General features: G+C 40.1%; 8 non-coding genes across 8 annotated transcripts; all 8 read left to right on the top strand.

Annotated features, from left to right (window-relative positions):
* Positions 1-1173: 1173 nt before the first annotated feature.
* TRNAR-CCU (transfer RNA arginine (anticodon CCU)) lies at positions 1174-1246 on the top strand. Its single transcript has one exon. It is a non-coding gene; the product is annotated as a tRNA-Arg (tRNA).
* Positions 1247-3453: 2207 nt separating this feature from the next.
* TRNAR-CCU (transfer RNA arginine (anticodon CCU)) lies at positions 3454-3526 on the top strand. Its single transcript has one exon. It is a non-coding gene; the product is annotated as a tRNA-Arg (tRNA).
* A 4486-nt stretch (positions 3527-8012) lies between these two features.
* On the top strand, positions 8013-8085 carry TRNAR-CCU (transfer RNA arginine (anticodon CCU)). The gene has a single exon. It is a non-coding gene; the product is annotated as a tRNA-Arg (tRNA).
* A 2207-nt stretch (positions 8086-10292) lies between these two features.
* TRNAR-CCU (transfer RNA arginine (anticodon CCU)) lies at positions 10293-10365 on the top strand. Its single transcript has one exon. It is a non-coding gene; the product is annotated as a tRNA-Arg (tRNA).
* Positions 10366-12572: 2207 nt separating this feature from the next.
* On the top strand, positions 12573-12645 carry TRNAR-CCU (transfer RNA arginine (anticodon CCU)). Its single transcript has one exon. It is a non-coding gene; the product is annotated as a tRNA-Arg (tRNA).
* Positions 12646-17130: 4485 nt separating this feature from the next.
* Positions 17131-17203, top strand: TRNAR-CCU (transfer RNA arginine (anticodon CCU)). The gene has a single exon. It is a non-coding gene; the product is annotated as a tRNA-Arg (tRNA).
* A 2207-nt stretch (positions 17204-19410) lies between these two features.
* Positions 19411-19483, top strand: TRNAR-CCU (transfer RNA arginine (anticodon CCU)). The gene has a single exon. It is a non-coding gene; the product is annotated as a tRNA-Arg (tRNA).
* A 4485-nt stretch (positions 19484-23968) lies between these two features.
* Positions 23969-24041, top strand: TRNAR-CCU (transfer RNA arginine (anticodon CCU)). Its single transcript has one exon. It is a non-coding gene; the product is annotated as a tRNA-Arg (tRNA).
* The last annotated feature ends 3741 nt before the right edge of the window (positions 24042-27782 follow it).

Genomic DNA, 27782 nt, shown 5'->3' with positions numbered 1-27782 from the left:
GAAAGTGTTTGTAGCTATTGGTTAACAGCACTCCTGTGCAACCCTGTTGGCCTAATTCTAAGGCAGTCAAATACTCACAAAGGGATTGTGGGTTTGAGTTCTTTCTGGGGTGGAAGAAGATGTATTTTGGAGATGTTTATCTAGTTTCCTAAGGGTCTTCCTTCTTAACAACATTAGCACTGAAGCGTGCTGATAAAATAACCAATGCCAACAAACTTTACTCCGCCACCTGTTCAAGTACCACAGTAGAGCATTTTCTCCACTGCTAGGATAGGAATGGAGAAATGTGCTTGTTTTATGTCTGAGCACAAAAGATATATGTTTGAATGGATGTGTGGGATAAAACACACCCTGTCGTATGTTGTAAAGGTATTGCAAGTTGTGGAGTAGCTTAGTGATCGCATAGAGGTAAGTGGGTGAAGACAGAATTCGTCTGTGGGGTGAATGAACTCGGAGGTGACTTGCGTTATCCTTTTTATGTATGACAAAGGTACTTTTTTTCTTACTGCACATTTCAATGCCATCACTCAAAAAAAACAAAAAATTCCGAGTCTTTTGTTGTTTCATATGGAAGATTATGTTTTCAGGCATGGAGAATGAAAGCAGAAGATGTAGTGCTGAATTAGATGTTCTCACAAACCATGTAATAATTTGTTCAAAAAAAGGCATGACATTTCTGAGTCATATTAAAAATGATGTGTAAATATGCAGATAGAGTCTATCTTTCCAGTAATGATCTACAGTGTGCAAAAAGTAAACCTTTTGTCATAAGTATCTCCTTTCTGCTAAGCACCGATCATTAAAAATCTCTCTATAAATATGTATATCAGAAGAAGGAAATGCTAGTTCGGGTTGATGTTGTTAGAACTGCAAGTGCAATTGTATTCCTTGAGCTGCCTTGATGTTTCCTGCTGGCTCGAGCAGTGGGCATTTTGTTGTGACATGTGAAGTGAAGTTAGGAGAGTTTAGTGTCCGCATGGTGTTGTTCTTCCAGGTGAGGGTATATTAGCTATTTGAATAGTTGTAAGGACTTTAAAGAGAGGGGAGTTATCCATGGATTGCTTGTTGTGAATGTATTGTATAAGTGATTCCATAGACTTAAACTGCGGTAGAGACCACATGATAGGGAGTGGATCTTGTATTTGGAGGACAGGGGAGAGCAGTATCAACGTGGCCCCAGTGGCCTAATGGATAAGGCACTGGCCTCCTAAGCCAGGGATTGTGGGTTCAAGTTCCATCTGGGGTGAAACTCTGTACATTCAGCTCTTGACTTTTACATTTTCAAAGCACAAACCACACAATTCAGCCCTTCCTTTACATAGACTTTGCAGCTATGGAACATCAATCTACCTTCAAAACACAAGTGCTGGAACTCAAAAACATTTACCTACATATTCTACTCTTGGGCCCAGTCTGGAGAATGGGATTTCAACCCACCTTTCTGGCTAGACATTTTTTATGTCCTCCTTTGGATAGCACTCTCAGGCAGTCTCCCATTTAGCATTAAAACATGTACTTATTTCACCACTTGAATGCATAAACTGTTGAATAATTAAAAATACCATGTGAAACTGCTATGTTGATAAAGAAGTATTTCTCAAAAAAAGTGCAGCAGATGGGAAGACAGTGCACCCTATTTTATGCTACTATCGCTGGGCCCCTAGTCTTAGAAACCAAACTGAGTTTAGGGAGGGCAGGGTGGTGTTTCAATGATGGCAGTTAAATAGATTTTTCAAAACACCCGGGGTGTTGTTAGACTGAGAAGTTGATGGGACACCTGTGAAAGGCAACTTTACTTGTCTGCTTTTAGTTGATGTTGATTGTATGTCCTGTTTAACAACCTTTGGTTTCAACAAGGACATTATAGAGATATTCGGACACTGCCTGGGATGCGTGTCCTCTCTCTATTTTGAAAATTTGCCATGCCAACTAAGGGCCAAGGCAGACGTTTAGTTTTAGCCTTACCCAACTCTAATTTTCCAAACCTAGAGCATACATTTGGCGCAGATTGTAATACTTTGTTAGTACTACCTGTTGTTCCCTTAAGAGTGCATATATTGAGAACAAACAAGATGGCCAAATTATATCGTAGGAGTCTGCCACACCAGGTCCTTCACTCGTAAGAACAGTGGGACTGAAGCATGATGGATTAACTAGTTCCCTTAAATGCAGCCATTTCAAACTTTAATCACCACAGCTGGGGACTCTTTAAAGGTGATATGAACTTCTTTTATACCTGAGTGGGAGCGACAAACATGTAGAATATGTGTTGTATTTTTAGAAAGTGTTTGTAGCTATTGGTTAACAGCACTCCTGTGCAACCCCGTTGGCCTAATTCTAAGGCAGTCAAATACTCACAAAGGGATTGTGGGTTTGAGTTATTTCTGGGGTGGAAGAAGATGTATTTTGGAGATGTTTATCTAGTTTCCTAAGGGTCTTCCTTCTTAACAACATTAGCACGGAAGCGTGCTGATAAAATAACCAATTCCAACAAACTTTACTCCGCCACCTGTTCAAGTACCACAGCAGAGCATTTTCTCCACTGCTAGGATAGGAATGGAGAAATGTGCTTGTCTTATGTCTGAACAGAAAAGATATATGTTTGAATGGATGTGTGGGATAAAACACACCCTGTCGTATGTTGTAAAGGTATTGCAAGTTGTGGAGTAGCTTAGTGATCACATAGAGGAAAGTGGGTGAAGACAGAATTCCTCTGTGGGCTGAATGAACTCAGAGGTGACTTGCGTTATCCTTTTTATGTATGACAAAGGTACTTTATTTCTTACTGCACATTTCAATGCCATCACTCAAAAAAAACAAAAAATACCTAGTCTTTTGTTGTTTCATATGGAAGATTATGTTTTCAGGCATGGAGAATGAAAGCAGAAGCTGTAGTGCTGAATTAGACGTTCTCACAAACCATGTAATAATTTGTTCAAAAAAAGGCATGACATTTCTGAGTCATATTAAAAATGATGTGGAAATATGCAGATAGAGTCTATCTTTCCAGTAATGATCTACAGTGTGCAAAAAGTAAACCTTTTGCCATAAGTATCTCCTTTCTGCTAAGCACCGATCATTAAAAATCTCTCTATAAATATGTATATCAGAAGATGGAAATGCTAGTTCGGGTTGATGTTGTTAGAACTGCAAGTGCAGTTGTATTCCTTGAGCTGCCTTGATGTTTCCTGCTGGCTCGAGCAGTGGGCATTTTGTTGTGACATGTGAAGTGAAGTTAGGAGAGTTTAGCGTCCGCATTGTGTTGTTCTTCCAGGTGAGGGTATATTAGATATTTGAATAGTTGTAAGGACTTTAAAGAGAGGGGAGTTATCCATGGATTGCTTGTTGTGAATGTATTGTATAAGTGATTCCATAGACTTAAACTGCGGTAGAGACCACATGATAGGGAGTGGATCTTGTATCTGGAGTACAGGGGAGAACAGCATCAACATGGCCCCAGTGGCCTAATGGATAAGGCACTGGCCTCCTAAGCCAGGGATTGTGGGTTCAAGTCCCATTTGGGGTGAAACTCTGTACATTCAGCTCTTGACTTTTACATTTTCAAAGCACAAACCACACAATTCAGCCCTTGCTTTACATAGACTTTGCAGCTATGGAACATCAATCTACCTTCAAAACACAAGTGCTGGAACTCAAAAACATTTGCCTACATATCCTACTCTTGGGCCCAGTCTGGAGAATGGGATTTCAACCCACCTTTCTGGCTAGACATGTTTTATGTCCTCCTTTGGATAGCACTCTCAGGCAGTCTCCCATTTAGCATTAAAACATGTACTTATTTCACCACTTGAATGTATAAACTGTTGAATAATTAAAAATACCATGTGAAACTGCTATGTTGATAAAGAAGTATTTCTCGAAAAAAGTGCAGCAGATGGGAAGACAGTGCACCCTATTTTATGCTACTATCGCTGGGCCCCTAGTCTTAGAAACCAAACTGAGTTTAGGGAGGGCAGGGTGGTGTTTCAATGATGGAAGTTAAATAGATTTTTCAAAACACCCGGGGTGTTGTTAGACTGAGAAGTTGATGGGACACCTGTGAAAGGCAGCTTTATTTGTCTGCTTTTAGTTGATGTATATTGTATGTCCTGTTTAACAACCTTTGGTTTCAACAAGGACATTATAGAGATATTCGGACACTGCCTGGGATGCGTGTCCTCTCTCTATTTTGAAAATTTGCCATGCCAACTAAGGGCCAAGGCAGACGTTTAGTTTTAGCCTTACCCAACTCTAATTTTCCAAACCTAGAGCATACATTTGGCGCAGATTGTAATACTTTGTTAGTACTACCTGTTGTTCCCTTAAGAGTGCATATATTGAGAACAAACAAGATGGCCAAATTATATCGTAGGAGTCTGCCACACCAGGTCCTTCACTCGTAAGAACAGTGGGACTGAAGCATGATGGATTAACTAGTTCCCTTAAATGCAGCCATTTCAAACTTTAATCACCACAGCTGGGGACTCTTTAAAGGTGATATGAACTTCTTTTATACCTGAGTGGGAGCGACAAACATGTAGAATATGTGTCGTATTTTTAGAAAGTGTTTGTAGCTATTGGTTAACAGCACTCCTGTGCAACCCTGTTGGCCTAATTCTAAAGCAGTCAAATACTCACAAAGGGATTGTGGGTTTGAGTTCTTTCTTGGGTGGAAGAAGATGTATTTTGGAGATGTTTATCTAGTTTCCTAAGGGTCTTCCTTCTTAACAACATTAGCACTGAAGCGTGCTGATAAAATAACCAATTCCAACAAACTTTACTCCGCCACCTGTTCAAGTACCACAGCAGAGCATTTTCTCCACTGCTAGGATAGGAATGGAGAAATGTGCTTGTTTTATGTCTGAGCACAAAAGATATATGTTTGAATGGATGTGTGGGATAAAACACACCCTGTCGTATGTTGTAAAGGTATTGCAAGTTGTGGAGTAGCTTAGTGATCACATAGACGTAAGTGAGTGAAGACAGAATTCCTCTGTGGGGTGAATGAACTCAGAGGTGACTTGCGTTATCCTTTTTATGTATGACAAAGGTACTTTATTTCTTACTGCACATTTCAATGCCATCACTCAAAAAAAACAAAAAATTCCTAGTCTTTTGTTGTTTCATATGGAAGATTATGTTTTCAGGCATGGAGAATGAAAGCAGAAGCTGTAGTGCTGAATTAGACGTTCTCACAAACCATGTAATAATTTGTTCAAAAAAAGGCATGACATTTCTGAGTCATATTAAAAATGATGTGTAAATATGCAGATAGAGTCTATCTTTCCAGTAATGATCTACAGTGTGCAAAAAGTAAACCTTTTGCCATAAGTATCTCCTTTCTGCTAAGCACCGATCATTAAAAATCTCTCTATAAATATGTATATCAGAAGATGGAAATGCTAGTTCGGGTTGATGTTGTTAGAACTGCAAGTGCAGTTGTATTCCTTGAGCTGCCTTGATGTTTCCTGCTGGCTCGAGCAGTGGGCATTTTGTTGTGACATGTGAAGTGAAGTTAGGAGAGTTTAGCGTCCGCATTGTGTTGTTCTTCCAGGTGAGGGTATATTAGATATTTGAATAGTTGTAAGGACTTTAAAGGGAGGGGAGTTATCCATGGATTGCTTGTTGTGAATGTATTGTATAAGTGATTCCATAGACTTAAACTGCGGTAGAGACCACATGATAGGGAGTGGATCTTCTATCTGGTGGACAGGGGAGAGCAGCATCAACATGGCCCCAGTGGCCTAATGGATAAGGCACTGGCCTCCTCAGCCAGGGATTGTGGGTTCAAGTCCCTCTGGGGTGAAACTCTGTACATTCAGCTCTTGACTTTTACATTTTCAAAGCACAAACCACACAATTCAGCCCTTGCTTTACATAGACTTTGCAGCTATGGAACATCAATCTACCTTCAAAACACAAGGGCTGGAACTCCAAAACATTTGCCTACATATCCTACTCTTGGGCCCAGTCTGGAGAATGGGATTTCAACCCACCTTTCTGGCTAGACATTTTTTATGTCCTCCTTTGGATAGCACTCGCAGGCAGTCTCCCATTTAGCATTAAAACATGTACTTATTTCACCACTTGAATGTATAAACTGTTGAATAATAAAAAATACCATGTGAAACTGCTATGTTGATAAAGAAGCATTTCTCGAAAAAAGTGCAGCAGATGGGAAGACAGTGCACCCTATTTTATGCTACTATCGCTGGGCCCCTAGTCTTAGAAACCAAACTGAGTTTAGGGAGGGCAGGGTGGTGTTTCAATGATGGCAGTTAAATAGATTTTTCAAAACACCCGGGGTGTTGTTAGACTGAGAAGTTGATGGGACACCTGTGAAAGGCAGCTTTACTTGTCTGCTTTTAGTTGATGTAGATTGTATGTCCTGTTTAACAACCTTTGGTTTCAACAAGGACATTAGAGAGATATTGGGACACTGCGTGGGATGCTTGTCCTCTCTCTATTTTGAAAATTTGCCATGCCAACTAAGGGCCAAGGCAGACGTTTAGTTTTAGCCTTGCCCAACTCTAATTTTCCAAACCTAGAGCATACATTTGGCGCAGATTGTAATACTTTGTTAGTACTACCTGTTGTTCCCTTAAGAGTGCATATATTGTGAACAAACAAGATGGCCAAATTATATCGTAGGAGTCTACCACACCAGGTCCTTCACTCGTAAGAACAGTGGGACTGAAGCATGATGGATTAACTAGTTCCCTTAAATGCAGCCATTTCAAACTTTAATCACCACAGCTGGGGACTCTTTAAAGGTGATATGAGCTTCTTTTATACCTGAGTGGGAGCGACAAACATGTAGAATATGTGTCGTATTTTTAGAAAGTGTTTGTAGCTATTGGTTAACAGCACTCCTGTGCAACCCTGTTGGCCTAATTCTAAGGCAGTCAAATACTCACAAAGGGATTGTGGGTTTGAGTTCTTTCTGGGGTGGAAGAAGATGTATTTTGGAGATGTTTATCTAGTTTCCTAAGGGTCTTCCTTCTTAACAACATTAGCACTGAAGCGTGCTAATAAAATAACCAATTCCAACAAACTTTACTCCGCCACCTGTTCATGTACCACAGCAGAGCATTTTCTCCACTGCTAGGATAGGAATGGAGAAATGTGGTTGTTTTATGTCTGAGCAGAAAAGATATATGTTTGAATGGATGTGTGGGATAAAACACACCCTGTCGTATGTTGTAAAGGTATTGCAAGTTGTGGAGTAGCTTAGTGATCACATAGAGGTAAGTGGGTGAAGACAGAATTCCTCTGTGGGGTGAATGAACTCGGAGGTGATTTGCGTTATCCTTTTTATGTTTGACAAAGGTACTTTATTTCTTACTGCACATTTCAATGCCATCACTCAAAAAAAACAAAAAAATCCTAGTCTTTTGTTGTTTCATATGGAAGATTATGTTTTCAGGCATGGAGAATGAAAGCAGAAGCTGTAGTGCTGAATTAGACGTTCTCACAAACCATGTAATAATTTGTTCAAAAAAAGGCATGACATTTCTGAGTCATATTAAAAATGATGTGTAAATATGCAGATAGAGTCTATCTTTCCAGTAATGATCTACAGTGTGCAAAAAGTAAACCTTTTGCCATAAGTATCTCCTTTCTGCTAAGCACCTATCATTAAAAATCTCTCTATAAATATGTATATCAGAAGAAGGAAATGCTAGTTCGGGTTGATGTTGTTAGAACTGCAAGCGCAGTTGTATTCCTTGAGCTGCCTTGATGTTTCCTGCTGGCTCGAGCAGTGGGCATTTTGTTGTGACATGTGAAGTGAAGTTAGGAGAGTTTAGCGTCCGCATGGTGTTGTTCTTCCAGGTGAGGGTATATTAGCTATTTGAATAGTTGTAAGGACTTTAAAGAGAGGGTTGTTATCCATGGATTGCTTGTTGTGAATGTATTGTATAAGTGATTCCATAGACTTAAACTGCGGTAGAGACCACATGATAGGGAGTGGATCTTGTATTTGGAGGACAGGGGAGAGCAGTATGAACGTGGCCCCAGTGGCCTAATGGATAAGGCACTGGCCTCCTAAGCCAGGGATTGTGGGTTCAAGTCCCATATGGGGTGAAACTCTGTACATTCAGCTCTAGACTTTTACATTTTCAAAGCACAAACCACACAATTCAGCCCTTCCTTTACATAGACTTTGCAGCTATGGAACATCAATCTACCTTCAAAACACAAGTGCTGGAACTCAAAAACATTTGCCTACATATTCTACTCTTGGGCCCAGTCTGGAGAATGGGATTTCAACCCACCTTTCTGGCTAGACATTTTTTATGTCCTCCTTTGGATAGCACTCGCAGGCAGTCTCCCATTTAGCATTAAAACATGTACTTATTTCACCACTTAAATGCATAAACTGTTGAATAATTAAAAATACCATGTGAAACTGCTATGTTGATAAAGAAGTATTTCTCGAAAAAAGTGCAGCAGATGGGAAGACAGTGCACCCTATTTTATGCTACTATCGCTGGGCCCCTAGTCTTAGAAACCAAACTGAGTTTAGGGAGGGCAGGGTGGTGTTTCAATGATGGCAGTTAAATAGATTTTTCAAAACACCCGGGGTGTTGTTAGACTGAGAAGTTGATGGGACACCTGTGAAAGGCAGCTTTACTTGTCTGCTTTTAGTTGATGTAGATTGTATGTCCTGTTTAACAACCTTTGGTTTCAACAAGGACATTAGAGAGATATTGGGACACTGCCTGGGATGCTTGTCCTCTCTCTATTTTGAAAACTTGCCATGCCAACTAAGGGCCAAGGCAAACGTTTAGTTTTAGCCTTGCCCAACTCTAATTTTCCAAACCTAGAGCATACATTTGGCGCAGATTGTAATACTTTGTTAGTACTACCTGTTGTTCCCTTAAGAGTGCATATATTGAGAACAAAAAAGATGGCCAAATTATATCGTAGGAGTCTGCCACACCAGGTCCTTCACTCGTAAGAACAGTGGGACTGAAGCATGATGGATTAACTAGTTCCCTTAAATGCAGCCATTTCAAACTTTAATCACCACAGCTGGGGACTCTTTAAAGGTGATATGAGCTTCTTTTATACCTGAGTGGGAGCGACAAACATGTAGAATATGTGTCGTATTTTTAGAAAGTGTTTGTAGCTATTGGTTAACAGCACTCCTGTGCAACCCTGTTGGCCTAATTCTAAGGCAGTCAAATACTCACAAAGGGATTGTGGGTTTGAGTGCTTTCTGGGGTGGAAGAAGATGTATTTTGGAGATGTTTATCTAGTTTCCTAAGGGTCTTCCTTCTTAACAACATTGGCACTGAAGCGTGCTAATAAAATAACCAATTCCAACAAACTTTACTCCGCCACCTGTTCAAGTACCACAGCAGAGCATTTTCTCCACTGCTAGGATAGGAATGGAGAAATATGCTTGTTTTATGCCTGAGCAGAAAAGATATATGTTTGAATAGATGTGTGGGATAAAACACACCCTGTCGTATGTTGTAAAGGTATTGCAAGTTGTGGAGTAGCTTAGTGATCACATAGAGGTAAGTGGGTGAAGACAGAATTCCTCTGTGGGGTGAATGAACTCGGAGGTGACTTGCGTTATCCTTTTTATGTATGACAAAGGTACTTTATTTCTTACTGCACATTTCAATGCCATCACTAAAAAAAAACAAAAAAATCCTAGTCTTTTGTTGTTTCATATGGAAGATTATGTTTTCAGGCATGGAGAATGAAAGCAGAAGCTGTAGTGCTGAATTAGACGTTCTCACAAACCATGTAATAATTTGTTCAAAAAAAGGCATGACATTTCTGAGTCATATTAAAAATGATGTGTAAATATGCAGATAGAGTCTATCTTTCCAGTAATGATCTACAGTGTGCAAAAAGTAAACCTTTTGCCATAAGTATCTCCTTTCTGCTAAGCACCGATCATTAAAAATCTCTCTATAAATATGTATATCAGAAGAAGGAAATGCTAGTTCGGGTTGATGTTGTTAGAACTGCAAGCGCAGTTGTATTCCTTGAGCTTCCTTGATGTTTCCTGCAGGCTCGAGCAGTGGGCATTTTGTTGTGACATGTGAAGTGAAGTTAGGAGAGTTTAGCGTCCGCATGGTGTTGTTCTTCCAGGTGAGGGTATATTAGCTATTTGAATAGTTGTAAGGACTTTAAAGAGAGGGGAGTTATCCATGTATTGCTTGTTGTGAATGTATTGTATAAGTGATTTCATAGACTTAAACTGCGGTAGAGACCACATGATAGGGAGTGGATCTTGTATTTGGAGGACAGGGGAGAGCAGTATGAACGTGGCCCCAGTGGCCTAATGGATAAGGCACTGGCCTCCTAAGCCAGGGATTGTGGGTTCAAGTCCCATCTGGGGTGGAAATCTGTACATTCAGCTCTTGACTTTTACATTTTCAAAGCACAAACCACACAATTCAGCCCTTCCTTTACATAGACTTTGCAGCTATGGAACATCAATCTACCTTCAAAACACAAGTGCTGGAACTCAAAAACATTTGCCTACATATTCTACTCTTGGGCCCAGTCTGGAGAATGGGATTTCAACCCACCTTTCTGGCTAGACATTTTTTATGTCCTCCTTTGGATAGCACTCGCAGGCAGTCTCCCATTTAGCATTAAAACATGTACTTATTTCACCACTTGAATGCATAAACTGTTGAATAATTAAAAATACCATGTGAAACTGCTATGTTGATAAAGAAGTATTTCTCGAAAAAAGTGCAGCAGATGGGAAGACAGTGCACCCTATTTTATGCTACTATCGCTGGGCCCCTAGTCTTAGAAACCAAACTGAGTTTAGGGAGGGCAGGGTGGTGTTTCAATGATGGCAGTTAAATAGATTTTTCAAAACACCCGGGGTGTTGTTAGACTGAGAAGTTGATGGGACACCTGTGAAAGGCAGCTTTACTTGTCTGCTTTTAGTTGATGTAGATTGTATGTCCTGTTTAACAACCTTTGGTTTCAACAAGGACATTAGAGAGATATTGGGACACTGCGTGGGATGCTTGTCCTCTCTCTATTTTGAAAATTTGCCATGCCAACTAAGGGCCAAGGCAGACGTTTAGTTTTAGCCTTGCCCAACTTTAATTTTCCAAACCTAGAGCATACATTTGGCGCAGATTGTAATACTTTGTTAGTACTACCTGTTGTTCCCTTAAGAGTGCATATATTGTGAACAAACATGATGGCCAAATTATATCGTAGGAGTCTACCACACCAGGTCCTTCACTCGTAAGAACAGTGGGACTGAAGCATGATGGATTAACTAGTTCCCTTAAATGCAGCCATTTCAAACTTTAATCACCACAGCTGGGGACTCTTTAAAGGTGATATGAGCTTCTTTTATACCTGAGTGGGAGCGACAAACATGTAGAATATGTGTCGTATTTTTAGAAAGTGTTTGTAGCTATTGGTTAACAGCACTCCTGTGCAACCCTGTTGGCCTAATTCTAAGGCAGTCAAATACTCTCAAAGGGATTGTGGGTTTGAGTTCTTTCTGGGGTGGAAGAAGATGTATTTTGGAGATGTTTATCTAGTTTCCTAAGGGTCTTCCTTCTTAACAACATTAGCACTGAAGCGTGCTAATAAAATAACCAATTCCAACAAACTTTACTCCGCCACCTGTTCAAGTACCACAGCAGAGCATTTTCTCCACTGCTAGGATAGGAATGGAGAAATGTGCTTGTTTTATGTCTGAGCAGAAAAGATATATGTTTGAATGGATGTGTGGGATAAAACACACCCTGTCGTATGTTGTAAAGGTATTGCAAGTTGTGGAGTAGCTTAGTGATCACATAGAGGTAAGTGGGTGAAGACAGAATTCCTCTGTGGGGTGAATGAACTCGGAGGTGACTTGCGTTATCCTTTTTATGTATGACAAAGGTACTTTATTTCTTACTGCACATTTCAATGCCATCACTCAAAAAAAACAAAAAAATCCTAGTCTTTTGTTGTTTCATATGGAAGATTATGTTTTCAGGCATGGAGAATGAAAGCAGAAGCTGTAGTGCTGAATTAGACGTTCTCACACACCATGTAATAATTTGTTCAAAAAAAGGCATGACATTTCTGAGTCATATTAAAAATGATGTGTAAATATGCAGATAGAGTCTTTCTTTCCAGTAATGATCTACAGTGTGCAAAAAGTAAACCTTTTGCCATAAGTATCTCCTTTCTGCTAAGCACTGATCATTAAAAATCTCTCTATAAATATGTATATCAGAAGAAGGAAATGCTAGTTCGGGTTGATGTTGTTAGAACTGCAAGTGCAGTTGTATTCCTTGAGCTGCCTTGACGTTTCCTGCTGGCTCGAGCAGTGGGCATTTTGTTGTGACATGTGAAGTGAAGTTAGGAGAGTTTAGCGTCCGCATTGTGTTGTTCTTCCAGGTGAGGGTATATTAGATATTTGAATAGTTGTAAGGACTTTAAAGAGAGGAGAGTTATCCATGGATTGCTTGTTGTGAATGTATTGTATAAGTGATTCCATAGACTTAAACTGCGGTAGAGACCACATGATAGGGAGTGGATCTTGTATTTGGAGGACAGGGGAGAGCAGCATCAACCTAGCCCCAGTGGCCTAATGGATAAGGCACTGGCCTCCTAAGGCAGGGATTGTGGGTTCAAGTCCCATCTGGGGTGAAACTCTGTACATTCAGCTCTTGACTTTTACATTTTCAAAGCACAAACCACACAATTCAGCCCTTGCTTTACATAGACTTTGCAGTTATTGAACATCAATCTACCTTCAAAACACAAGTGCTGGAACTCAAAAACATTTGCCTACATATCCTACTCTTGGGCCCAGTCTGGAGAATGGGATTTCAAGCCACCTTTCTGGCTAGACATTTTTTATGTCCTCCTTTGGATAGCACTCGCAGGCAGTCTCCCATTTAGCATTAAAACATGTACTTATTTCACCACTTGAATGTATAAACTGTTGAATAATTAAAAATACCATGTGAAACTGCTATGTTGATAAAGAAGTATTTCTTGAAAAAAGTGCAGCAGATGGGAAGACAGTGCACCCTATTTTGTGCTACTATCGCTGGGCCCCTAGTCTTAGAAACCAAACTGAGTTTAGGGAGGGCAGGGTGGTGTTTCAATGATGGCAGTTAAATAGATTTTTCAAAACACCCGGGGTGTTGTTAGACTGAGAAGTTGATGGGACACCTGTGAAAGGCAGCTTTACTTTTCTGCTTTTAGTTGATGTAGATTGTATGTCCTGTTTAACAACCTTTGGTTTCAACAAGGACATTAGAGAGATATTGGGACACTGCCTGGGATGCTTGTCCTCTCTCTATTTTGAAAATTTGCCATGCCAACTAAGGGCCAAGGCAGACGTTTAGTTTTAGCCTTGCCCAACTCTAATTTTCCAAACCTAGAGCATACATTTGGCGCAGATTGTAATACTATGTTAGTACTACCTGTTGTTCCCTTAAGAGTGCATATATTGTGAACAAACAAGATGGCCAAATTATATCGTAGGAGTCTACCACACCAGGTCCTTCACTCGTAAGAACAGTGGTACTGAAGCATGATGGATTAACTAGTTCCCTTAAATGCAGCCATTTCAAACTTTAATCACCACAGCTGGGGACTCTTTAAAGGTGATATGAACTTCTTTTATACCTGAGTGGGAGCGACAAACATGTAGAATATGTGTCGTATTTTTAGAAAGTGTTTGTAGCTATTGGTTAACAGCACTCCTGTGCAACCCTGTTGGCCTAATTCTAAGGCAGTCAAATACTCACAAAGGGATTGTGGGTTTGAGTTCTTTCTGGGGTGGAAGAAGATGTATTTTGGAGATATTTATCTAGTTTCCTAAGGGTCTTCCTTCTTAACAACATTAGCACTGAAGCGTGCTGATAAAATAACCAATTCCAACAAACTTTACTCCGCCACCTGTTCAAGTACCACAGCAGAGCATTTTCTCCACTGCTAGGATAGGAATGGAGAAATGTGCTTGTTTTATGTCTGAGCACAAAAGATATATGTTTGAATGGATGTGTGGGATAAAACACACGCTGTCGTATGTTGTAAAGGTATTGCAAGTTGTGGAGTAGCTTAGTGATCACATAGAGGTAAGTGGGTGAAGACAGAATTCCTCTGTGGGGTGAATGAACTCGGAGGTGACTTGCGTTATCCTTTTTATGTATGACAAAGGTACTTTATTTCTTACTGCACATTTCAATGCCATCACTCAAAAAAAACAAAAAATTCCTAGTCCTTTGTTGTTTCATATGGAAGATTATATTTTCAGGCATGGAGAATGAAAGCAGAAGCTGTAGTGCTGAATTAGACGTTCTCACAAACCATGTAATAATTTGTTCAAAAAAAGGCATGACATTTCTGAGTCATATTAAAAATGATGTGTAAATATGCAGATAGAGTCTATCTTTCCAGTAATGATCTACAGTGTGCAAAAAGTAAACCTTTTGCCATAAGTATCTCCTTTCTGCTAAGCACCGATCATTAAAAATCTCTCTATAAATATGTATATCAGAAGATGGAAATGCTAGTTCGGGTTGATGTTGTTAGAACTGCAAGTGCAGTTGTATTCCTTGAGCTGCCTTGATGTTTCCTGCTGGCTCGAGCAGTGGGCATTTTGTTGTGACATGTGAAGTGAAGTTAGGAGAGTTTAGCGTCCGCATTGTGTTGTTCTTCCAGGTGAGGGTATATTAGATATTTGAATAGTTGTAAGGACTTTAAAGGGAGGGGAGTTATCCATGGATTGCTTGTTGTGAATGTATTGTATAAGTGATTCCATAGACTTAAACTGCGGTAGAGACCACATGATAGGGAGTGGATCTTGTATCTGGAGGACAGGGGAGAACAGCATCAACATGGCCCCAGTGGCCTAATGGATAAGGCACTGGCCTCCTAAGCCAGGGATTGTGGGTTCAAGTCCCTCTGGGGTGAAACTCTGTACATTCAGCTCTTGACTTTTACATTTTCAAAGCACAAACCACACAATTCAGCCCTTGCTTTACATAGACTTTGCAGCTATGGAACATCAATCTACCTTCAAAACACAAGGGCTGGAACTCCAAAACATTTGCCTACATATCCTACTCTTGGGCCCAGTCTGGAGAATGGGATTTCAACCCACCTTTCTGGCTAGACATTTTTTATGTCCTCCTTTGGATAGCACTCGCAGGCAGTCTCCCATTTAGCATTAAAACATGTACTTATTTCTCCACTTGAATGTATAAACTGTTGAATAATAAAAAATAGCATGTGAAACTGCTATGTTGATAAAGAAGTATTTCTCGAAAAAAGTGCAGCAGATGGGAAGACAGTGCACCCTATTTTATGCTACTATCGCTGGGCCCCTAGTCTTAGAAACCAAACTGAGTTTAGGGAGGGCAGGGTGGTGTTTCAATGATGGCAGTTAAATAGATTTTTCAAAACACCCGGGGTGTTGTTAGACTGAGAAGTTGATGGGACACCTGTGAAAGGCAGCTTTACTTGTCTGCTTTTAGTTGATGTAGATTGTATGTCCTGTTTAACAACCTTTGGTTTCAACAAGGACATTAGAGAGATATTGGGACACTGCGTGGGATGCTTGTCCTCTCTCTATTTTGAAAATTTGCCATGCCAACTAAGGGCCAAGGCAGACGTTTAGTTTTAGCCTTGCCCAACTCTAATTTTCCAAACCTAGAGCATACATTTGGCGCAGATTGTAATACTTTGTTAGTACTACCTGTTGTTCCCTTAAGAGTGCATATATTGTGAACAAACAAGATGGCCAAATTATATCGTAGGAGTCTACCACACCAGGTCCTTCACTCGTAAGAACAGTGGGACTGAAGCATGATGGATTAACTAGTTCCCTTAAATGCAGCCATTTCAAACTTTAATCACCACAGCTGGGGACTCTTTAAAGGTGATATGAGCTTCTTTTATACCTGAGTGGGAGCGACAAACATGTAGAATATGTGTCGTATTTTTAGAAAGTGTTTGTAGCTATTGGTTAACAGCACTCCTGTGCAACCCTGTTGGCCTAATTCTAAGGCAGTCAAATACTCACAAAGGGATTGTGGGTTTGAGTTCTTTCTGGGGTGGAAGAAGATGTATTTTGGAGATGTTTATCTAGTTTCCTAAGGGTCTTCCTTCTTAACAACATTAGCACTGAAGCGTGCTAATAAAATAACCAATTCCAACAAACTTTACTCCGCCACCTGTTCATGTACCACAGCAGAGCATTTTCTCCACTGCTAGGATAGGAATGGAGAAATGTGGTTGTTTTATGTCTGAGCAGAAAAGATATATGTTTGAATGGATGTGTGGGATAAAACACACCCTGTCGTATGTTGTAAAGGTATTGCAAGTTGTGGAGTAGCTTAGTGATCACATAGAGGTAAGTGGGTGAAGACAGAATTCCTCTGTGGGGTGAATGAACTCGGAGGTGATTTGCGTTATCCTTTTTATGTTTGACAAAGGTACTTTATTTCTTACTGCACATTTCAATGCCATCACTCAAAAAAAAAAAAAAATCCTAGTCTTTTGTTGTTTCATATGGAAGATTATGTTTTCAGGCATGGAGAATGAAAGCAGAAGCTGTAGTGCTGAATTAGACGTTCTCACAAACCATGTAATAATTTGTTCAAAAAAAGGCATGACATTTCTGAGTCATATTAAAAATGATGTGTAAATATGCAGATAGAGTCTATCTTTCCAGTAATGATCTACAGTGTGCAAAAAGTAAACCTTTTGCCATAAGTATCTCCTTTCTGCTAAGCACCTATCATTAAAAATCTCTCTATAAATATGTATATCAGAAGAAGGAAATGCTAGTTCGGGTTGATGTTGTTAGAACTGCAAGCGCAGTTGTATTCCTTGAGCTGCCTTGATGTTTCCTGCTGGCTCGAGCAGTGGGCATTTTGTTGTGACATGTGAAGTGAAGTTAGGAGAGTTTAGCGTCCGCATGGTGTTGTTCTTCCAGGTGAGGCTATATTAGCTATTTGAATAGTTGTAAGGACTTTAAAGAGAGGGTTGTTATCCATGGATTGCTTGTTGTGAATGTATTGTATAAGTGATTCCATAGACTTAAACTGCGGTAGAGACCACATGATAGGGAGTGGATCTTGTATTTGGAGGACAGGGGAGAGCAGTATGAACGTGGCCCCAGTGGCCTAATGGATAAGGCACTGGCCTCCTAAGCCAGGGATTGTGGGTTCAAGTCCCATATGGGGTGAAACTCTGTACATTCAGCTCTAGACTTTTACATTTTCAAAGCACAAACCACACAATTCAGCCCTTCCTTTACATAGACTTTGCAGCTATGGAACATCAATCTACCTTCAAAACACAAGTGCTGGAACTCAAAAACATTTGCCTACATATTCTACTCTTGGGCCCAGTCTGGAGAATGTGATTTCAACCCACCTTTCTGGCTAGACATTTTTTATGTCCTCCTTTGGATAGCACTCGCAGGCAGTCTCCCATTTAGCATTAAAACATGTACTTATTTCACCACTTGAATGCATAAACTGTTGAATAATTAAAAATACCATGTGAAACTGCTATGTTGATAAAGAAGTATTTCTCGAAAAAAGTGCAGCAGATGGGAAGACAGTGCACCCTATTTTATGCTACTATCGCTGGGCCCCTAGTCTTAGAAACCAAACTGAGTTTAGGGAGGGCAGGGTGGTGTTTCAATGATGGCAGTTAAATAGATTTTTCAAAACACCCGGGGTGTTGTTAGACTGAGAAGTTGATGGGACACCTGTGAAAGGCAACTTTACTTGTCTGCTTTTAGTTGATGTAGATTGTATGTCCTGTTTAACAACCTTTGGTTTCAACAAGGACATTAGAGAGATATTGGGACACTGCGTGGGATGCTTGTCCTCTCTCTATTTTGAAAATTTGCCATGCCAACTAAGGGCCAAGGCAGACGTTTAGTTTTAGCCTTGCCCAACTTTAATTTTCCAAACCTAGAGCATACATTTGGCGCAGATTGTAATACTTTGTTAGTACTACCTGTTGTTCCCTTAAGAGTGCATATATTGTGAACAAACATGATGGCCAAATTATATCGTAGGAGTCTACCACACCAGGTCCTTCACTCGTAAGAACAGTGGGACTGAAGCATGATGGATTAACTAGTTCCCTTAAATGCAGCCATTTCAAACTTTAATCACCACAGCTGGGGACTCTTTAAAGGTGATATGAGCTTCTTTTATACCTGAGTGGGAGCGACAAACATGTAGAATATGTGTCGTATTTTTAGAAAGTGTTTGTAGCTATTGGTTAACAGCACTCCTGTGCAACCCTGTTGGCCTAATTCTAAGGCAGTCAAATACTCTCAAAGGGATTGTGGGTTTGAGTTCTTTCTGGGGTGGAAGAAGATGTATTTTGGAGATGTTTATCTAGTTTCCTAAGGGTCTTCCTTCTTAACAACATTAGCACTGAAGCGTGCTAATAAAATAACCAATTCCAACAAACTTTACTCCGCCACCTGTTCAAGTACCACAGCAGAGCATTTTCTCCACTGCTAGGATAGGAATGGAGAAATGTGCTTGTTTTATGTCTGAGCAGAAAAGATATATGTTTGAATGGATGTGTGGGATAAAACACACCCTGTCGTATGTTGTAAAGGTATTGCAAGTTGTGGAGTAGCTTAGTGATCACATAGAGGTAAGTGGGTGAAGACAGAATTCCTCTGTGGGGTGAATGAACTCGGAGGTGACTTGCGTTATCCTTTTTATGTATGACAAAGGTACTTTATTTCTTACTGCACATTTCAATGCCATCACTCAAAAAAAACAAAAAAATCCTAGTCTTTTGTTGTTTCATATGGAAGATTATGTTTTCAGGCATGGAGAATGAAAGCAGAAGCTGTAGTGCTGAATTAGACGTTCTCACACACCATGTAATAATTTGTTCAAAAAAAGGCATGACATTTCTGAGTCATATTAAAAATGATGTGTAAATATGCAGATAGAGTCTTTCTTTCCAGTAATGATCTACAGTGTGCAAAAAGTAAACCTTTTGCCATAAGTATCTCCTTTCTGCTAAGCACTGATCATTAAAAATCTCTCTATAAATATGTATATCAGAAGAAGGAAATGCTAGTTCGGGTTGATGTTGTTAGAACTGCAAGTGCAGTTGTATTCCTTGAGCTGCCTTGACGTTTCCTGCTGGCTCGAGCAGTGGGCATTTTGTTGTGACATGTGAAGTGAAGTTAGGAGAGTTTAGCGTCCGCATTGTGTTGTTCTTCCAGGTGAGGGTATATTAGATATTTGAATAGTTGTAAGGACTTTAAAGAGAGGAGAGTTATCCATGGATTGCTTGTTGTGAATGTATTGTATAAGTGATTCCATAGACTTAAACTGCGGTAGAGACCACATGATAGGGAGTGGATCTTGTATTTGGAGGACAGGGGAGAGCAGCATCAACCTGGCCCCAGTGGCCTAATGGATAAGGCACTGGCCTCCTAAGGCAGGGATTGTGGGTTCAAGTCCCATCTGGGGTGAAACTCTGTACATTCAGCTCTTGACTTTTACATTTTCAAAGCACAAACCACACAATTCAGCCCTTGCTTTACATAGACTTTGCAGTTATTGAACATCAATCTACCTTCAAAACACAAGTGCTGGAACTCAAAAACATTTGCCTACATATCCTACTCTTGGGCCCAGTCTGGAGAATGGGATTTCAAGCCACCTTTCTGGCTAGACATTTTTTATGTCCTCCTTTGGATAGCACTCGCAGGCAGTCTCCCATTTAGCATTAAAACATGTACTTATTTCACCACTTGAATGTATAAACTGTTGAATAATTAAAAATACCATGTGAAACTGCTATGTTGATAAAGAAGTATTTCTTGAAAAAAGTGCAGCAGATGGGAAGACAGTGCACCCTATTTTGTGCTACTATCGCTGGGCCCCTAGTCTTAGAAACCAAACTGAGTTTAGGGAGGGCAGGGTGGTGTTTCAATGATGGCAGTTAAATAGATTTTTCAAAACACCCGGGGTGTTGTTAGACTGAGAAGTTGATGGGACACCTGTGAAAGGCAGCTTTACTTTTCTGCTTTTAGTTGATGTAGATTGTATGTCCTGTTTAACAACCTTTGGTTTCAACAAGGACATTAGAGAGATATTGGGACACTGCCTGGGATGCTTGTCCTCTCTCTATTTTGAAAATTTGCCATGCCAACTAAGGGCCAAGGCAGACGTTTAGTTTTAGCCTTGCCCAACTCTAATTTTCCAAACCTAGAGCATACATTTGGCGCAGATTGTAATACTGTGTTAGTACTACCTGTTGTTCCCTTAAGAGTGCATATATTGTGAACAAACAAGATGGCCAAATTATATCGTAGGAGTCTACCACACCAGGTCCTTCACTCGTAAGAACAGTGGTACTGAAGCATGATGGATTAACTAGTTCCCTTAAATGCAGCCATTTCAAACTTTAATCACCACAGCTGGGGACTCTTTAAAGGTGATATGAACTTCTTTTATACCTGAGTGGGAGCGACAAACATGTAGAATATGTGTCGTATTTTTAGAAAGTGTTTGTAGCTATTGGTTAACAGCACTCCTGTGCAACCCTGTTGGCCTAATTCTAAGGCAGTCAAATACTCACAAAGGGATTGTGGGTTTGAGTTCTTTCTGGGGTGGAAGAAGATGTATTTTGGAGATATTTATCTAGTTTCCTAAGGGTCTTCCTTCTTAACAACATTAGCACTGAAGCGTGCTGATAAAATAACCAATTCCAACAAACTTTACTCCGCCACCTGTTCAAGTACCACAGCAGAGCATTTTCTCCACTGCTAGGATAGGAATGGAGAAATGTGCTTGTTTTATGTCTGAGCACAAAAGATATATGTTTGAATGGATGTGTGGGATAAAACACACGCTGTCGTATGTTGTAAAGGTATTGCAAGTTGTGGAGTAGCTTAGTGATCACATAGAGGTAAGTGGGTGAAGACAGAATTCCTCTGTGGGGTGAATGAACTCGGAGGTGACTTGCGTTATCCTTTTTATGTATGACAAAGGTACTTTATTTCTTACTGCACATTTCAATGCCATCACTCAAAAAAAACAAAAAATTCCTAGTCTTTTGTTGTTTCATATGGAAGATTATATTTTCAGGCATGGAGAATGAAAGCAGAAGCTGTAGTGCTGAATTAGACGTTCTCACAAACCATGTAATAATTTGTTCAAAAAAAGGCATGACATTTCTGAGTCATATTAAAAATGATGTGTAAATATGCAGATAGAGTCTATCTTTCCAGTAATGATCTACAGTGTGCAAAAAGTAAACCTTTTGCCATAAGTATCTCCTTTCTGCTAAGCACCGATCATTAAAAATCTCTCTATAAATATGTATATCAGAAGATGGAAATGCTAGTTCGGGTTGATGTTGTTAGAACTGCAAGTGCAGTTGTATTCCTTGAGCTGCCTTGATGTTTCCTGCTGGCTCGAGCAGTGGGCATTTTGTTGTGACATGTGAAGTGAAGTTAGGAGAGTTTAGCGTCCGCATTGTGTTGTTCTTCCAGGTGAGGGTATATTAGATATTTGAATAGTTGTAAGGACTTTAAAGGGAGGGGAGTTATCCATGGATTGCTTGTTGTGAATGTATTGTATAAGTGATTCCATAGACTTAAACTGCGTAGAGACCACATGATAGGGAGTGGATCTTGTACCTGGAGGACAGGGGAGAACAGCATCAACATGGCCCCAGTGGCCTAATGGATAAGGCACTGGCCTCCTAAGCCAGGGATTGTGGGTTCAAGTCCCTCTGGGGTGAAACTCTGTACATTCAGCTCTTGACTTTTACATTTTCAAAGCACAAACCACACAATTCAGCCCTTGCTTTACATAGACTTTGCAGCTATGGAACATCAATCTACCTTCAAAACACAAGGGCTGGAACTCCAAAACATTTGCCTACATATCCTACTCTTGGGCCCAGTCTGGAGAATGGGATTTCAACCCACCTTTCTGGCTAGACATTTTTTATGTCCTCCTTTGGATAGCACTCGCAGGCAGTCTCCCATTTAGCATTAAAACATGTACTTATTTCACCACTTGAATGTATAAACTGTTGAATAATAAAAAATACCATGTGAAACTGCTATGTTGATAAAGAAGTATTTCTCGAAAAAAGTGCAGCAGATGGGAAGACAGTGCACCCTATTTTATGCTACTATCGCTGGGCCCCTAGTCTTAGAAACCAAACTGAGTTTAGGGAGGGCAGGGTGGTGTTTCAATGATGGCAGTTAAATAGATTTTTCAAAACACCCGGGGTGTTGTTAGACTGAGAAGTTGATGGGACACCTGTGAAAGGCAGCTTTACTTGTCTGCTTTTAGTTGATGTAGATTGTATGTCCTGTTTAACAACCTTTGGTTTCAACAAGGACATTAGAGAGATATTGGGACACTGCCTGGGATGCTTGTCCTCTCTCTATTTTGAAAACTTGCCATGCCAACTAAGGGCCAAGGCAAACGTTTAGTTTTAGCCTTGCCCAACTCTAATTTTCCAAACCTAGAGCATACATTTGGCGCAGATTGTAATACTTTGTTAGTACTACCTGTTGTTCCCTTAAGAGTGCATATATTGAGAACAAAAAAGATGGCCAAATTATATCGTAGGAGTCTGCCACACCAGGTCCTTCACTCGTAAGAACAGTGGGACTGAAGCATGATGGATTAACTAGTTCCCTTAAATGCAGCCATTTCAAACTTTAATCACCACAGCTGGGGACTCTTTAAAGGTGATATGAGCTTCTTTTATACCTGAGTGGGAGCGACAAACATGTAGAATATGTGTCGTATTTTTAGAAAGTGTTTGTAGCTATTGGTTAACAGCACTCCTGTGCAACCCTGTTGGCCTAATTCTAAGGCAGTCAAATACTCACAAAGGGATTGTGGGTTTGAGTTCTTTCTGGGGTGGAAGAAGATGTATTTTGGAGATGTTTATCTAGTTTCCTAAGGGTCTTCCTTCTTAACAACATTAGCACTGAAGCGTGCTGATAAAATAACCAATTCCAACAAACTTTACTCCGCCACCTGTTCAAGTACCACAGCAGAGCATTTTCTCCACTGCTAGGATAGGAATGGAGAAATGTGCTTGTTTTATGTCTGAGCACAAAAGATATATGTTTGAATGGATGTGTGGGATAAAACACACCCTGTCGTATGTTGTAAAGGTATTGCAAGTTGTGGAGTAGCTTAGTGATCACATAGAGGTAAGTGGGTGAAGACAGAATTCCTCTGTGGGGTGAATGAACTCGGAGGTGACTTGCGTTATCCTTTTTATGTATGACAAAGGTACTTTATTTCTTACTGCACATTTCAATGCCATCACTCAAAAAAAACAAAAAATTCCTAGTCTTTTGTTGTTTCATATGGAAGATTATATTTTCAGGCATGGAGAATGAAAGCAGAAGCTGTAGTGCTGAATTAGACGTTCTCACAAACCATGTAATAATTTGTTCAAAAAAAGGCATGACATTTCTGAGTCATATTAAAAATGATGTGTAAATATGCAGATAGAGTCTATCTTTCCAGTAATGATCTACAGTGTGCAAAAAGTAAACCTTTTGCCATAAGTATCTCCTTTCTGCTAAGCACCGATCATTAAAAATCTCTCTATAAATATGTATATCAGAAGATGGAAATGCTAGTTCGGGTTGATGTTGTTAGAACTGCATGTGCAGTTGTATTCCTTGAGCTGCCTTGATGTTTCCTGCTGGCTCGAGCAGTGGGCATTTTGTTGTGACATGTGAAGTGAAGTTAGGAGAGTTTAGCGTCCGCATTGTGTTGTTCTTCCAGGTGAGGGTATATTAGATATTTGAATAGTTGTAAGGACTTTAAAGAGAGGGTTGTTATCCATGGATTGCTTGTTGTGAATGTATTGTATAAGTGATTCCATAGACTTAAACTGCGGTAGAGACCACATGATAGGGAGTGGATCTTGTATTTGGAGGACAGGGGAGAGCAGTATGAACGTGGCCCCAGTGGCCTAATGGATAAGGCACTGGCTTCCTAAGCCAGGGATTGTGGGTTCAAGTCCCATATGGGGTGAAACTCTGTACATTCAGCTCTAGACTTTTACATTTTCAAAGCACAAACCACACAATTCAGCCCTTCCTTTACATAGACTTTGCAGCTATGGAACATCAATCTACCTTCAAAACACAAGTGCTGGAACTCAAAAACATTTGCCTACATATTCTACTCTTGGGCCCAGTCTGGAGAATGGAATTTCAACCCACCTTTCTGGCTAGACATTTTTTATGTCCTCCTTTGGATAGCACTCGCAGGCAGTCTCCCATTTAGCATTAAAACATGTACTTATTTCACCACTTGAATGCATAAACTGTTGAATAATTAAAAATACCATGTGAAACTGCTATGTTGATAAAGAAGTATTTCTCGAAAAAAGTGCAGCAGATGGGAAGACAGTGCACCCTATTTTATGCTACTATCGCTGGGCCCCTAGTCTTAGAAACCAAACTGAGTTTAGGGAGGGCAGGGTGGTGTTTCAATGATGGCAGTTAAATAGATTTTTCAAAACACCCGGGGTGTTGTTAGACTGAGAAGTTGATGGGACACCTGTGAAAGGCAGCTTTACTTGTCTGCTTTTAGTTGATGTAGATTGTATGTCCTGTTTAACAACCTTTGGTTTCAACAAGGACATTAGAGAGATATTGGGACACTGCCTGGGATGCTTGTCCTCTCTCTATTTTGAAAACTTGCCATGCCAACTAAGGGCCAAGGCAAACGTTTAGTTTTAGCCTTGCCCAACTCTAATTTTCCAAACCTAGAGCATACATTTGGCGCAGATTGTAATACTTTGTTAGTACTACCTGTTGTTCCCTTAAGAGTGCATATATTGAGAACAAAAAAGATGGCCAAATTATATCGTAGGAGTCTGCCACACCAGGTCCTTCACTCGTAAGAACAGTGGGACTGAAGCATGATGGATTAACTAGTTCCCTTAAATGCAGCCATTTCAAACTTTAATCACCACAGCTGGGGACTCTTTAAAGGTGATATGAGCTTCTTTTATACCTGAGTGGGAGCGACAAACATGTAGAATATGTGTCGTATTTTTAGAAAGTGTTTGTAGCTATTGGTTAACAGCACTCCTGTGCAACCCTGTTGGCCTAATTCTAAGGCAGTCAAATACTCACAAAGGGATTGTGGGTTTGAGTTCTTTCTGGGGTGGAAGAAGATGTATTTTGGAGATGTTTATCTAGTTTCCTAAGGGTCTTCCTTCTTAACAACATTGGCACTGAAGCGTGCTAATAAAATAACCAATTCCAACAAACTTTACTCCGCCACCTGTTCAAGTACCACAGCAGAGCATTTTCTCCACTGCTAGGATAGGAATGGAGAAATGTGCTTGTTTTATGCCTGAGCAGAAAAGATATATGTTTGAATAGATGTGTGGGATAAAACACACCCTGTCGTATGTTGTAAAGGTATTGCAAGTTGTGGAGTAGCTTAGTGATCACATAGAGGTAAGTGGGTGAAGACAGAATTCCTCTGTGGGGTGAATGAACTCGGAGGTGACTTGCGTTATCCTTTTTATGTATGACAAAGGTACTTTATTTCTTACTGCACATTTCAATGCCATCACTAAAAAAAAACAAAAAAATCCTAGTCTTTTGTTGTTTCATATGGAAGATTATGTTTTCAGGCATGGAGAATGAAAGCAGAAGCTGTAGTGCTGAATTAGACGTTCTCACAAACCATGTAATAATTTGTTCAAAAAAAGGCATGACATTTCTGAGTCATATTAAAAATGATGTGTAAATATGCAGATAGAGTCTATCTTTCCAGTAATGATCTACAGTGTGCAAAAAGTAAACCTTTTGCCATAAGTATCTCCTTTCTGCTAAGCACCGATCATTAAAAATCTGTCTATAAATATGTATATCAGAAGAAGGAAATGCTAGTTCGGGTTGATGTTGTTAGAACTGCAAGCGCAGTTGTATTCCTTGAGCTTCCTTGATGTTTCCTGCTGGCTCGAGCAGTGGGCATTTTGTTGTGACATGTGAAGTGAAGTTAGGAGAGTTTAGCGTCCGCATGGTGTTGTTCTTCCAGGTGAGGGTATATTAGCTATTTGAATAGTTGTAAGGACTTTAAAGAGAGGGGAGTTATCCATGTATTGCTTGTTGTGAATGTATTGTATAAGTGATTTCATAGACTTAAACTGCGGTAGAGACCACATGATAGGGAGTGGATCTTGTATTTGGAGGACAGGGGAGAGCAGTATGAACGTGGCCCCAGTGGCCTAATGGATAAGGAACTGACCTCCTAAGCCAGGGATTGTGGGTTCAAGTCCCATCTGGGGTGAAACTCTGTACATTCAGCTCTTGACTTTTACATTTTCAAAGCACAAACCACACAATTCAGCCCTTCCTTTACATAGACTTTGCAGCTATGGAACATCAATCTACCTTCAAAACACAAGTGCTGGAACTCAAAAACATTTGCCTACATATTCTACTCTTGGGCCCAGTCTGGAGAATGGGATTTCAACCCACCTTTCTGGCAAGACATTTTTTATGTCCTCCTTTGGATAGCACTCGCAGGCAGTCTCCCATTTAGCATTAAAACATGTACTTATTTCACCACTTGAATGCATAAACTGTTGAATAATTAAAAATACCATGTGAAACTGCTATGTTGATAAAGAAGTATTTCTCGAAAAAAGTGCAGCAGATGGGAAGACAGTGCACCCTATTTTATGCTACTATCGCTGGGCCCCTAGTCTTAGAAACCAAACTGAGTTTAGGGAGGGCAGGGTGGTGTTTCAATGATGGCAGTTAAATAGATTTTTCAAAACACCCGGGGTGTTGTTAGACTGAGAAGTTGATGGGACACCTGTGAAAGGCAGCTTTACTTGTCTGCTTTTAGTTGATGTAGATTGTATGTCCTGTTTAACAACCTTTGGTTTCAACAAGGACATTAGAGAGATATTGGGACACTGCCTGGGATGCTTGTCCTCTCTCTATTTTGAAAATTTGCCATGCCAACTAAGGGCCAAGGCAGACGTTTAGTTTTAGCCTTGCCCAACTCTAATTTTCCAAACCTAGAGCATACATTTGGCGGAGATTGTAATACTTTGTTAGTACTACCTGTTGTTCCCTTAAGAGTGCATATATTGAGAACAAACAAGATGGCCAAATTATATCGTAGGAGTCTGCCACACCAGGTCCTTCACTCGTAAGAACAGTGGGACTGAAGCATGATGGATTAACTAGTTCCCTTAAATGCAGCCATTTCAAACTTTAATCACCACAGCTGGGGACTCTTTAAAGGTGATATGAACTTCTTTTATACCTGAGTGGGAGCGACAAACATGTAGAATATGTGTTGTATTTTTAGAAAGTGTTTGTAGCTATTGGTTAACAGCACTCCTGTGCAACCCCGTTGGCCTAATTCTTAGGCAGTCAAATACTCACAAAGGGATTGTGGGTTTGAGTTATTTCTGGGGTGGAAGAAGATGTATTTTGGAGATGTTTATCTAGTTTCCTAAGGGTCTTCCTTCTTAACAACATTAGCACGGAAGCGTGCTGATAAAATAACCAATTCCAACAAACTTTACTCCGCCACCTGTTCAAGTACCACAGCAGAGCATTTTCTCCACTGCTAGGATAGGAATGGAGAAATGTGCTTGTTTTATGTCTGAACAGAAAAGATATATGTTTGAATGGATGTGTGGGATAAAACACACCATGTCGTATGTTGTAAAGGTATTGCAAGTTGCGGAGTAGCTTAGTGATCACATAGAGGAAAGTGGGTGAAGACAGA

Source organism: Pleurodeles waltl, chromosome 7, assembly GCF_031143425.1.
Source record: "Pleurodeles waltl isolate 20211129_DDA chromosome 7, aPleWal1.hap1.20221129, whole genome shotgun sequence".
Taxonomy (NCBI): domain Eukaryota; kingdom Metazoa; phylum Chordata; class Amphibia; order Caudata; family Salamandridae; genus Pleurodeles; species Pleurodeles waltl.
The sequence above is the reverse complement of the archived record's forward strand: the minus strand, read 5'-3'. Positions and strand labels throughout refer to the sequence as shown.